This window comes from Gorilla gorilla, chromosome 23 (genome assembly GCF_029281585.2).
Source record: "Gorilla gorilla gorilla isolate KB3781 chromosome 23, NHGRI_mGorGor1-v2.1_pri, whole genome shotgun sequence".
In the NCBI taxonomy this organism is placed as follows: Eukaryota; Metazoa; Chordata; class Mammalia; order Primates; family Hominidae; genus Gorilla; species Gorilla gorilla.
Genome location: NC_086018.1, coordinates 1,930,566 through 1,940,662, shown reverse-complemented (window position 1 = coordinate 1,940,662; position 10,097 = coordinate 1,930,566). Strand labels below are relative to the sequence as shown.

Below are 10,097 nucleotides of genomic sequence, written 5' to 3'. Positions count from 1 at the left end.
GGTACCCAAAGAGGGCAGAAGGTTCCTAAGGGGAAGGTAAGGTTTGAGGGAGGGCAGGTGAGGCACCTGTGTCAGAAAAAAAAAACGCAAAACAAAACAAAAAAAAACTCGCCGCCAAGAAGCGTTCCTGGTTCCCCCATGGACGAAAGTGCCTTCCCATCAGTCCCTGCATTGGGCCTTGGGGACTCTGGCGTCCCTGGTTCGAACCCAGGGAGAGACTCAGGCCCGCTAGAGGTACCCCAAAGTGGGCAGAAGGCCCCTGAGGGGAAGGTTAGGTTTGAGGAAAGGAAGGTGAGGCACCTGTGGCAGAAAAAAAAAAAAAAAAAACAGCGTCGAGACGCATTCCTGGGTCCCCCAAGGACGAAAGTGCCTTCCCATCAGCCCCTGCGCATGGCCCCGGGACCCTGGCATCTCTGGTTTGAGCCCAGGGTGCGTCTCGGGCCCGATAGGGGTACTCCAAAGCGGGCAGAAGGCCCCCGAGTGGGAAGGTTAGGTTTGAGGGAGGGTATGGGAGGCAATTGTGGCAGGAAAAAAAACCAAAAAAAAAAAAAACACAGCGCCACCAAGAAGCGGGCCTGTGTCCATCACATAAGAAAGTGCCTTCCCATCAGCCCCTGAGCATGGCCCCGGGAACCTGGCTTCCCTGGTTTGAACCCAGGGTGCGTCTCGGGCCCGCTAGGCGTACTCCAAAGCTGGCAGAAGGTCCTTGAGGGGAAGGTTAGGTTTGAGAGAGGGGAGGGGAGGCACCTGTGACAGGAAAAAAAAACCCGAGCCGTCGAGAAGCCGAGACTGGGTCCCCCACGGACGAATGTGCCTTCCCATCAGCCTGTGCTCTGGGTCCCGGGGACCCTGGCATCACTGGTTGAACACAAGGAGCGTCTCGGGCCCACTAGGGATACCTCAAAGTGGGCAGGAGGTCCCTGCGGGGAAGGTAAGGTGTGAGGGAGGGGAGGTTAGTCACCTGTGGCAGAAAAAAAAAAAAAAACGCGCCGCCGAGAAGCGTTCCTGGGTCCCCCACGGACGAAAGTGCCTTCCCATCAGCCCCTGCACATGGCCCCGGGACCCTGGCGTCCCTGGTTCGAACCCAGGGAGCGTCTCGGTCCCGCTATGGGTACCGCAAAGCGGGCAGAAGGCCCCTGAGGGGAAGGTTAGGTTTGAGGGAGGGGAGGTGAGTCACATGTGGCAGGGGAAAAAAAAAAAAGAAAGAAAACCTCACCGCCGAGAAGTGGGGCCTGTGTCCCCCATGCACGAAAGTGCCTTCCCATCAGCCCTTGCTCATGTCCTCGGGACCCTAGCGTACCTGGTTCGAAACCAGGGTGCAAACAAAACTATTATCAGATTGAACAGGCAACCTACAGAATGGGAGAGAATTTTTGCAATCTACCCATCTGACAAAGGGCTAATATCAAGAATCTACAAATAGCTAAAACAAATTTACAAGAAAAAGAAAACCCATCAAAAAGTGGGCAAAGGATATAACAGACACTTTTCAAAGGAAGACATTTATGCAGCCAACAGACATATGAAAAATTGCTCATCATCATTGTTCATCAGAGAAATGCTAATCAAATCCACAATGAGATACCATCTCACGCCAGTTAGAATGACGATCTTTAAAATTTCAGGAAACAACAGATGCTGGAGAGGATGTGGAAAAATAGAAACACTTTTACACTGTGGGTAGGAGTGTAAATTAGTTCAACCATTGTGGAAGACAGTGTGGTGATTCCTCAGGGATCTAGAACCAGAAATACTTTTTGACTCATCAATCCCATTACTGGGTATATACCCAAAGAGTTATAAATCACGCTACTATAAAGACACACACACGCATATGTTCATTGCGGCATTATTCACAATAGCAAAGTCTTGGAACCAACCCAAATGTCCATCAATGATAGACTGGATTAAGAAATTGTGGAGCATATACAGCATGGAATACTATGCAGCCATAAAAAAGGATGGGTTCATGTCCTTTGCAGGGACATGGATGAAGCTGGAAACCATCATTCTCAGCAAACTATCACAAGGACAGAAAACCAAACACCACAACCTCTCACTTATAGGTTGGAGTTGAACAATGAGAACACATGGACACAGGGCGCAGAACATCTCACATTGGGGCCTGTTTGGGGGTGAGGGACTATGAAAGGAATAGCGTTAGGAGAAATACCTAATGTAAATGATGAGTTGATGGGAGCAGCAAACCAACATGGCACATGTATACCTGTGTAACAAACCTTCACGTTCTGCACATGTACCCTATAAATTAAAGTATAATAAAAAAATTGAATGTTACATACATAATTTCTGACCAAAAAGGATGAAAACTAGCAACCAATAACAGAAGAAAATTCATAAAATTCACAAATATGTAAAAATTAAGCAATTTTCTCTTGAACATGCTTCTGTTCAAGAGTTAGAAAACTTAATATTTTGAACATGTCTATAATGCCAAAAGTGACCTACAGATTTAATACAATCCCTATAAAATTCTTAATTTTATTTTTGACAGATACAGAAAATGTGACTCCCGAAAGTATATGGAATTTCAGGAGACCACAAAGAACTCTACAGTTTTCAAAAAGAGAAAAATTTTGGAAACATTACAATTCCTGTTTTCAAAACCTGTTACAAATCTACAGTAATCTAAGTAGTTTGTTACTGGCATAAAGACAGACAAATAGACTAATAAAACAGAATGCAAAAAAGATGTAAACTCTCACATATTTATTGTAGCTTTACTTACAAAAATCAATAGGTTAAAGCAATCCATACTTCCCTCAACAAACAAACGAATGAGTACAATTTGGAATATAAAAACCATAGAATATTACCCAGCTTTTGAAAAGCAGAAAACATTTTATCTATAATAAAAATAAAATCTTGATGACATTATGCTAAATAAAATAAGCCAGCTACAAGACAGATACTGAGTGTATCCACATGTATAAAATATATAAAGTAGTAACATCCTTAGAAACAGAGAATAAGATAGCATTTGTAAAGGGCTGAACAAAGGAGAAGACAGGCAGTTGTTTCAGGTGTATTGAGTTTTAGTTTTGTAAGATAAAAATGTTCTAGAGATATGTCGAATAATGTCAATGTGCTGAAAAGTCTAAACTATATAATTATTGTCATTGTAGATTATTGTAAAATTGTAAATAATTGCCAATTTTATATGTTTCTTATAACAATGTAAACAATAATAATATCTAAGTGAGATACCATTTTAATGCATTTCAATAATTATCTTCAGGACCTCGGCAAAACCTGAGTCCTGTCCTCTCGCTTTCCTCCCCGTACACAGCGAGCTTCACCACTTGCTCCACACCTTCTCCATCAACTACTACCTGTCCCTGGGATCTGTCCAGTCGCCCAGCTAAAGTGCTCAGCAGGTCAGCAGCGCGGCGAGCTTCTATGCAGGCGTGGGGTCTGGGGCTCCTGGATCTCTGTATCCCATTTCACAGAGATTGCCACCTACTGCCGTCTGCTAGAAGATGGGAAGGACTTCAATCTTGGCGGTATTCTGGACAGCAGCAAATACCTGCAAAGCATCCAAAAGACCAACACCCACAGGATAGTGGACGGCAAAATGGTGTCTGAGGCCAACATCACAGACGTCTTGAGGTGCTAAGCCAGCAGAAGCAACGTCCCTTTGCGGAGCAGGAGGGCAATAAAAACTTCTGTGGTCAAAAAAAAAAAAAAAAAAAATTACCTTCTCATCACAGAAGTGTTTTCCTCACGCAAATGTAATATAGATTCATTAATACATAGCTGTGGAAATTAGGGCAATTTCCACAACTACTCACCCAGAGAGGATTAAAAAAATAATTGACCACCAACTAATTAAATAAATACAGAAGTCATAAATAAAGCGTGAGTAATGTTTATACAGTCAAACGAACAGAGAATTCTGTTGGCAATACACATATGGTTGATTCATATTTGACTTTTTTTACACTCTTTTAAAGTGTACACAGTTAAATATAGTCATAAAAAATTATAACATATAAGCAGAAACTAAAAACACAATTAAATGATGTAAGACAGCCTATCCTAACAGGAAAATACAGGAATATAAAATGTTACAAAACAAAATTAGATAAACATTAACCTGTGAAATACTGAATAAACAAATCATGCAACTGAAGAAGACTCTTTCTAGATAACTGCAATATTCAACCATAACTGGACACTCATAAAGAACAGATTTTGAATTATTAGCATATGGCTAGAGTAACAAAATTTCACAACAAATGCATTATAATCTTCTATAAAGAACATTTAGAAGAAAATTTTATTGAGGATTTCAATGAGTCTCGCTCTGTTACCCAGGCTGGAATGTAGTGGCGAGACCTCGGCTCACTGCATCCTCCACCTCCCAGGCTCAAGCAATTATCTGCCCCAGCCTCCCGAGTAGCTGGAATTATAGGCACCCGCCCGCATGCCCTGCTCATTCTTTTTGTGGTTTTAGTGGAGACGGGGTTTCACCATGTTGGCCAGGCTGGTCTTGAACTCCTGACATTGTGATCCACCCACCTCAGCCTCTTAAAGTGCTGGGATTACAAGCGTGAGCCACTGCACTGGCCTATAATTTATTTTTTTAAGTAAAGAAAAGCTTTACATTTTTAAATATGGGAACAACATGAATATTGGAAAATATGCAATGAAACACTACTATATAATAAGCAATGAGAAATAAATTATATTATCATTCAGATAATGTTGAGGAAAGTAAATAGAAACACTAATGGTAAGTTTTTCTATGCAGTAAACTTAGACACACAAACTGAAATTTTATTAATGTGAGGTGCATACTAAGTAATTCACTTTTTATATAACACATAAATTCAAGTATGCTATTCTGAAATCCCTGAAGCTAAAATTATAGGCTAATTTGGGATACATAAAAATCAAAAAGTGAAAACGTGAAGATCACAGTCCCACTAAGCTTTATATAAGATTAAATAATAAAATAACTCAATAAGAAATAATGTAACAAGAATTTATTCTATTCTTGGCAGGTTTCTAAGTTTTTCTATAGCATTAAGGTCTTTAAAAATTCCTTGAGGTGAATAGATGCAATAAACTATTCCACAGGTGAGGTGCTTGGCATAGAGAGTTCACGTTTTTAAGTTAATTTCTACCAATGAAAAGAAAACTTTTTGACCTACATTACCAGAGATGAAAAAAAGAATAAAGTGAAATAGAAGCTTCACTATATCATATGTGCTGAAGTGCTTTGGGCTCTGATAAAAGTTTTTCCGATTTTTTTGCAGGATCACATTTGAAATCATAGGACTGAAAATTATGAAGCAGAAACATTTGTCCTTGGTGTTTCTGAAATATGTGAACCAAACCCCAATGCCTGCACTTTTACTCACAAAATTCTGACATGAGGCACAGATTTTTACAAAATAGCTTAATATAGAAGTCTCGCAAAATGTGCAGATTTCCCCAGATCCCCCAAAACAATGGAAAAGCACTCAGACCGCAAGGCCTTCAAGGGAATAACAGAAAGAAGAGGAGAGCTTTGGCTGTCACTGTGAAAGCCCTGGAATATTAGTGGAGGGACAGGAGGAGCCTTAGAAGATTTAGGAGCATAATAAGCATAGGGTAGGAAATGTGCATCTGTGGCAGCAAAAGAAGTAAATCTAGGATTTTCCAGAACGAATTTCATTGAAGCAGAACTTCCCACATCACATTTTTAAAGTTTCCTCCTTGGCCTTTGCACCTCTCATCTTTGTTATTTGTTCATTCTTGCCTATTGGGGTGATGCTTATTATTTTCTCTTTTTACATTCCAAAGATATTTCCTTTACTGTAGAACAGGGGCATCCAAGGGAGAATCTCACCACGACCCCAGGTCTAGAGCGCCCGGAGTCCGCGATCCCTGGGAATGGAGGCGGCTTCGGCCTGGGGTCGTGGTGAGATTCGTTGGTGGCTGCGCGATTGTGGCGGAGTTGCAAGCAAACGGGTTTCATCACCTTAAATGGTTTTGAACCAAAGAAGCTGTATTCCCTTAAAAAGATGGACACTCCATCGTGTGAACTATAGAGTTTGTGAACAAATTTATATTGGGTTCATAGTGGCGTCATGCACGCAGACTCCTGAGAGTTCCCCTACGTTCTTAGAGGACTGCTTTGCCTTTTGATCTGAGAGTTGCAAAGTTCCCTAAAGAATGGCCCTTGTGGATAAGCGCTAAGTCAAGAGACAGCGATTGGACAGAATTTGTGAGGAATTCGCCCCCAGATCATGAAAGTCACCCTGAACCCCGCCTCGTAGTGGCTCTGCTGGATGGACGGGACTGCACTGTGGACATGCCCATCCTGAAGGACCTGTCCACCTGGCCTTCTGTGAGGCTCAGTCCATGCAGGAGATCCAGGAGAAAGTTCTAAACGAAGCCTTGGGCGCCATGATGTACCACACCATCTCCCTCACCAGGGAGGACCTGGAAAATTTCAAGGCCCTGAGAGTGATCGTGCAGGTGGGCAGTGGCTACGACAACGTGGCCATCAAGGCTGCTGGCGATCTCGAAATTTCTGTGTGCAGCATCCCGTCCGCAGCCGTGGAAGAGACAGCCGTCTCCACCACCGGCCACATCCTCAATCTGTACCGGGGGAACAGGTCGCTGTACCAGGCAGTGAGGGAAGGCACGCGAGTTCAGAGCGTGGAGCAGACTGGCGAGGTGGCCTCAGTAAAGGCCCGCATTCGTGGGGAGATGTTGGGCCTCATCGGCTTCGGTCGCACCCAGCAGGAGGTTGCAGTTCGAGCCAAGGTCTTTGCAGGATGGGATCGAGCGATCCCTGGGTTTGCATAGGGTCTACACACAGCAGGATTTGCCGTATCAGAGCGACTGCGTCTCCTTGCACTGCAATCTCAATGAACAAAACTACCACCTTATCAATGACTTTACCATAAAGCAGATGAGGCAGGGAGCATTCCTTGTGAACGCAGCCCGTGGTGGCCTGGTGGACGAGAAAGCCTGAGCACACACCCTCAAGGAGGGCAGAATACGAGGGGCAGCCCTCGACGTGAATGAGTCGGAGCCCTTTAGTTTTGCTCAGGGTCTGTTGAAAGATGCCTGGAATCTTATCTGCACTCCTCTCACTGCCTGCTACAGCCAGCAGGTGTCGCTGGAGATGAGGGAGGCAGTTGCCACTGAGATCCGCCAAACCATCATAAGTCGCATCCCGGGAAGCTTAAGAAACTGGGTGAACAAGGAATTCTTTGTCACATCAGCGCTTTGGTCCGTAATAGATCAGCAAGCAATTAATCCTGAGCTCAGTGGTGCTACCTACGGATATCTGCCAGGCATGGTGGGCGTGGCTCCCGGAGGACTTCCTGCAGCCAGGGAATGCATCATCCCTGGAGACATCCCAATGACTGACAACCTCCCAACAGTGGTGCATCCTTCCCAAGAGCCCTCTCCCAAAAGCCCACAAAACACGGGGACAATCGAGAGCATCCCAACGAGCAACAGCAGAGAATGCCGGAAGGTAATCATTCAGATATATTTGGGAACAATGAAAAATAGATAATCTAAGAGAAAAAGAATCTGACGGCGTTTTTAGCTGATTCTGGACATATGCATCATTGTTGTTGCAGTGTTAAAACAAGAGCTAGAAAACTGACAATGTCGTCTGCTTACGGAAGCTCTGAAAGACTAGGGTGTGATTTATTAACGACCAACTTCTATTATTGTGTGTTAAGTTTTTCATCTGTGCATCACATCACAAAGAATAAATAGAACTTTTCCCTCTATCAGTCCCTTAGGCACAGCAGGTCCTGAACACCCTGCTTATATGTTGCATCAACAGTTCAAATATCAAAATAAAAACCATGAAGAGGAAATCCGCATCCTGTGACTTGAGTCCCTTCAGTCTACAGGGACTGGTTACAGCTTTTTGCTAATAGGAAGATTACATTACTAGAAAATGTGGAGTAAACTGTTTGCCTGTGGTAGACACCTGCATGCATAGTATTGAAGACAGTACCGGCTCCCGTACAGAGACGCGTCTCTCACATCTGAGCTGCATATTGAGCGGCAAGTTGGTTGTAAGTTCAGTAAAAGCCGCTGATGATGCAAAAAAAAAAAAGTATTAAGTTTCACAAGCTGTTAGTAATCAAGTACATTTCCTCAGTTTCAGATCCTCTGCGATTTTATTGAGTGGAAACTCTTACGCTGAAAGTGTTCAAGAAAAATAATATTGCATTTCCTTATGTCATAGGAAACACTTTTAATGGTAACTTGTCAGACTATGAACAAACCCACTTTTTAAGATATTGATAAAGTCTTCTTTTCTTCACGTGATATTTTATACAAGAACGCTTCAGATGTATTGGATGTGGCTGATTTTAACAAATCCTATTAGATTTGTATCAATTAGTTACATGTTCTATTCATAGTCTTGTGTGAATCATTGCCTTTTTGTTTAAAAAGATGGCCTATTTTGATCTTTTGTATAAGTACATTCCTGTTTTTGTGACAAAATAAAAACTTTAATTTTGTCCCAAACAGAAAAATAATGGCTATCAGAAGTATGTTTTGTTTTAGTGTGAGTTACCATTACTGTATTTGTGTATTGTAAAGGTGGACATTCTAATTACATTAAAATGTAATTAGAAAAAAGTGCTTAATGAACAAAAACAGAACATAGACAACTAAAAAATATTAGAAGTGATACATGAAGAAAACGAGATATCAATAAAAAGATTTTTAAAAACCAAGAAAAATTGTGACTCTGAAGAACACAGTAACTATATTAAAAATTTAATAAACAGTCACAAAAGCAGATTTAATAAAGCAGAAAAAATTAGACAGTTGATATCATTGCACGTATAAATACTGATTCATGAAAACAAATTTTTAAACAGAATAGAGAAAAAATGAAAATTGGGACTTACAGCACACCACCAAGTGGACCACCGTATTTATAAAAAGAGTCTTAGAAAAACAATATAGGAGAAAAATAATAAAGAGGATATTTTTAAAAAGTAGCTGAGAACTCCCTAGATGACAAGGTAATTAAACAAGAAGAAATCATGCTAAACAAAAAGCTTCAACTGGAATAATTTCACTTCAGAAAAAAATGTTAAGCATTTCCAAAACAAATAAAAGTTGAGAGTGTAACTAATCACAGGAACAGTGCTAAAGGAAATGTAAAAGAAAGTCTATCACGTCCAAAAATGACAATATATGCTGCACAGCATCATAAAAGCATATGAAAATAGAAAGCTCTCTATTAAAGGTAAATACATAAACAGCTATAGAAATCTCTACTGTCATAATGATGGTGCACAAAACTTTCACGTTATTGCTATGGAATTTAAAAAATGAGGCAGAAAGCTGCATAAATATGTGTTCGTAGATACTCAATAAGAAAAGATAACAAGTGATATTAATAACAAAGTCAGGGTATAAAGAGGTACAGCTTTGCATTCCATTGAAATATAGTCATTATATATTGTCATAACTTTAAGATGTTTTTTGAAGTCTTTATTTCTCAAGATGATTACAAAAAAAACCTGTAGATGGTATGCAAAGGCAAATGAGAAAGAAATTGAATCATGTCACTACAAAATCAACGAAGAAAAATAAAGCAGTAAGAGAAAAAAATGATAAATAACACATCTACAAGAAACACAGAAGACAATTACAAATAATAATAGTAACTTCATTAACTACAGTAATTACTTCAAATACAAAAAATTAAATACCTTAAAGAAAATGCATAAAATGATTTAATGCATTAAGAACAAAGAAGATCCAGCAATGTACTCTCTTCAAGAGTCACTTTAGCTCTAAGGACTCAAATAAGTTGAAAGTAGCAGTATAAAGAAAATATATTTTATGCAAAGAGCAGCTACAATTGGAGGGGCATGGTCATAGTTATATTAAACAAAATATATTTTAAGTTAAAAATTTTAACAAGAGACAGATTGTTATTATGTAACGGTGAGATGGATTAACTTGCAAGAAATCCATAACAATAATTTAGAAATCATATATATAATTTGAAAAATCTGCAAAAATATACCATTGGGATTTTGATAAAAATTACATTAAATTTTTATATTACTATAAATAACACT

The 10,097-nt window shown here is 40.4% G+C and overlaps 1 pseudogene; it reads left to right on the top strand.

Moving 5' to 3' along the window:
- The first annotated feature begins 5,995 nt into the window (after window positions 1–5,995).
- On the top strand, window positions 5,996–7,562 carry LOC129530557 (C-terminal-binding protein 2-like; annotated as a pseudogene).
- Window positions 7,563–10,097: the final 2,535 nt, after the last annotated feature.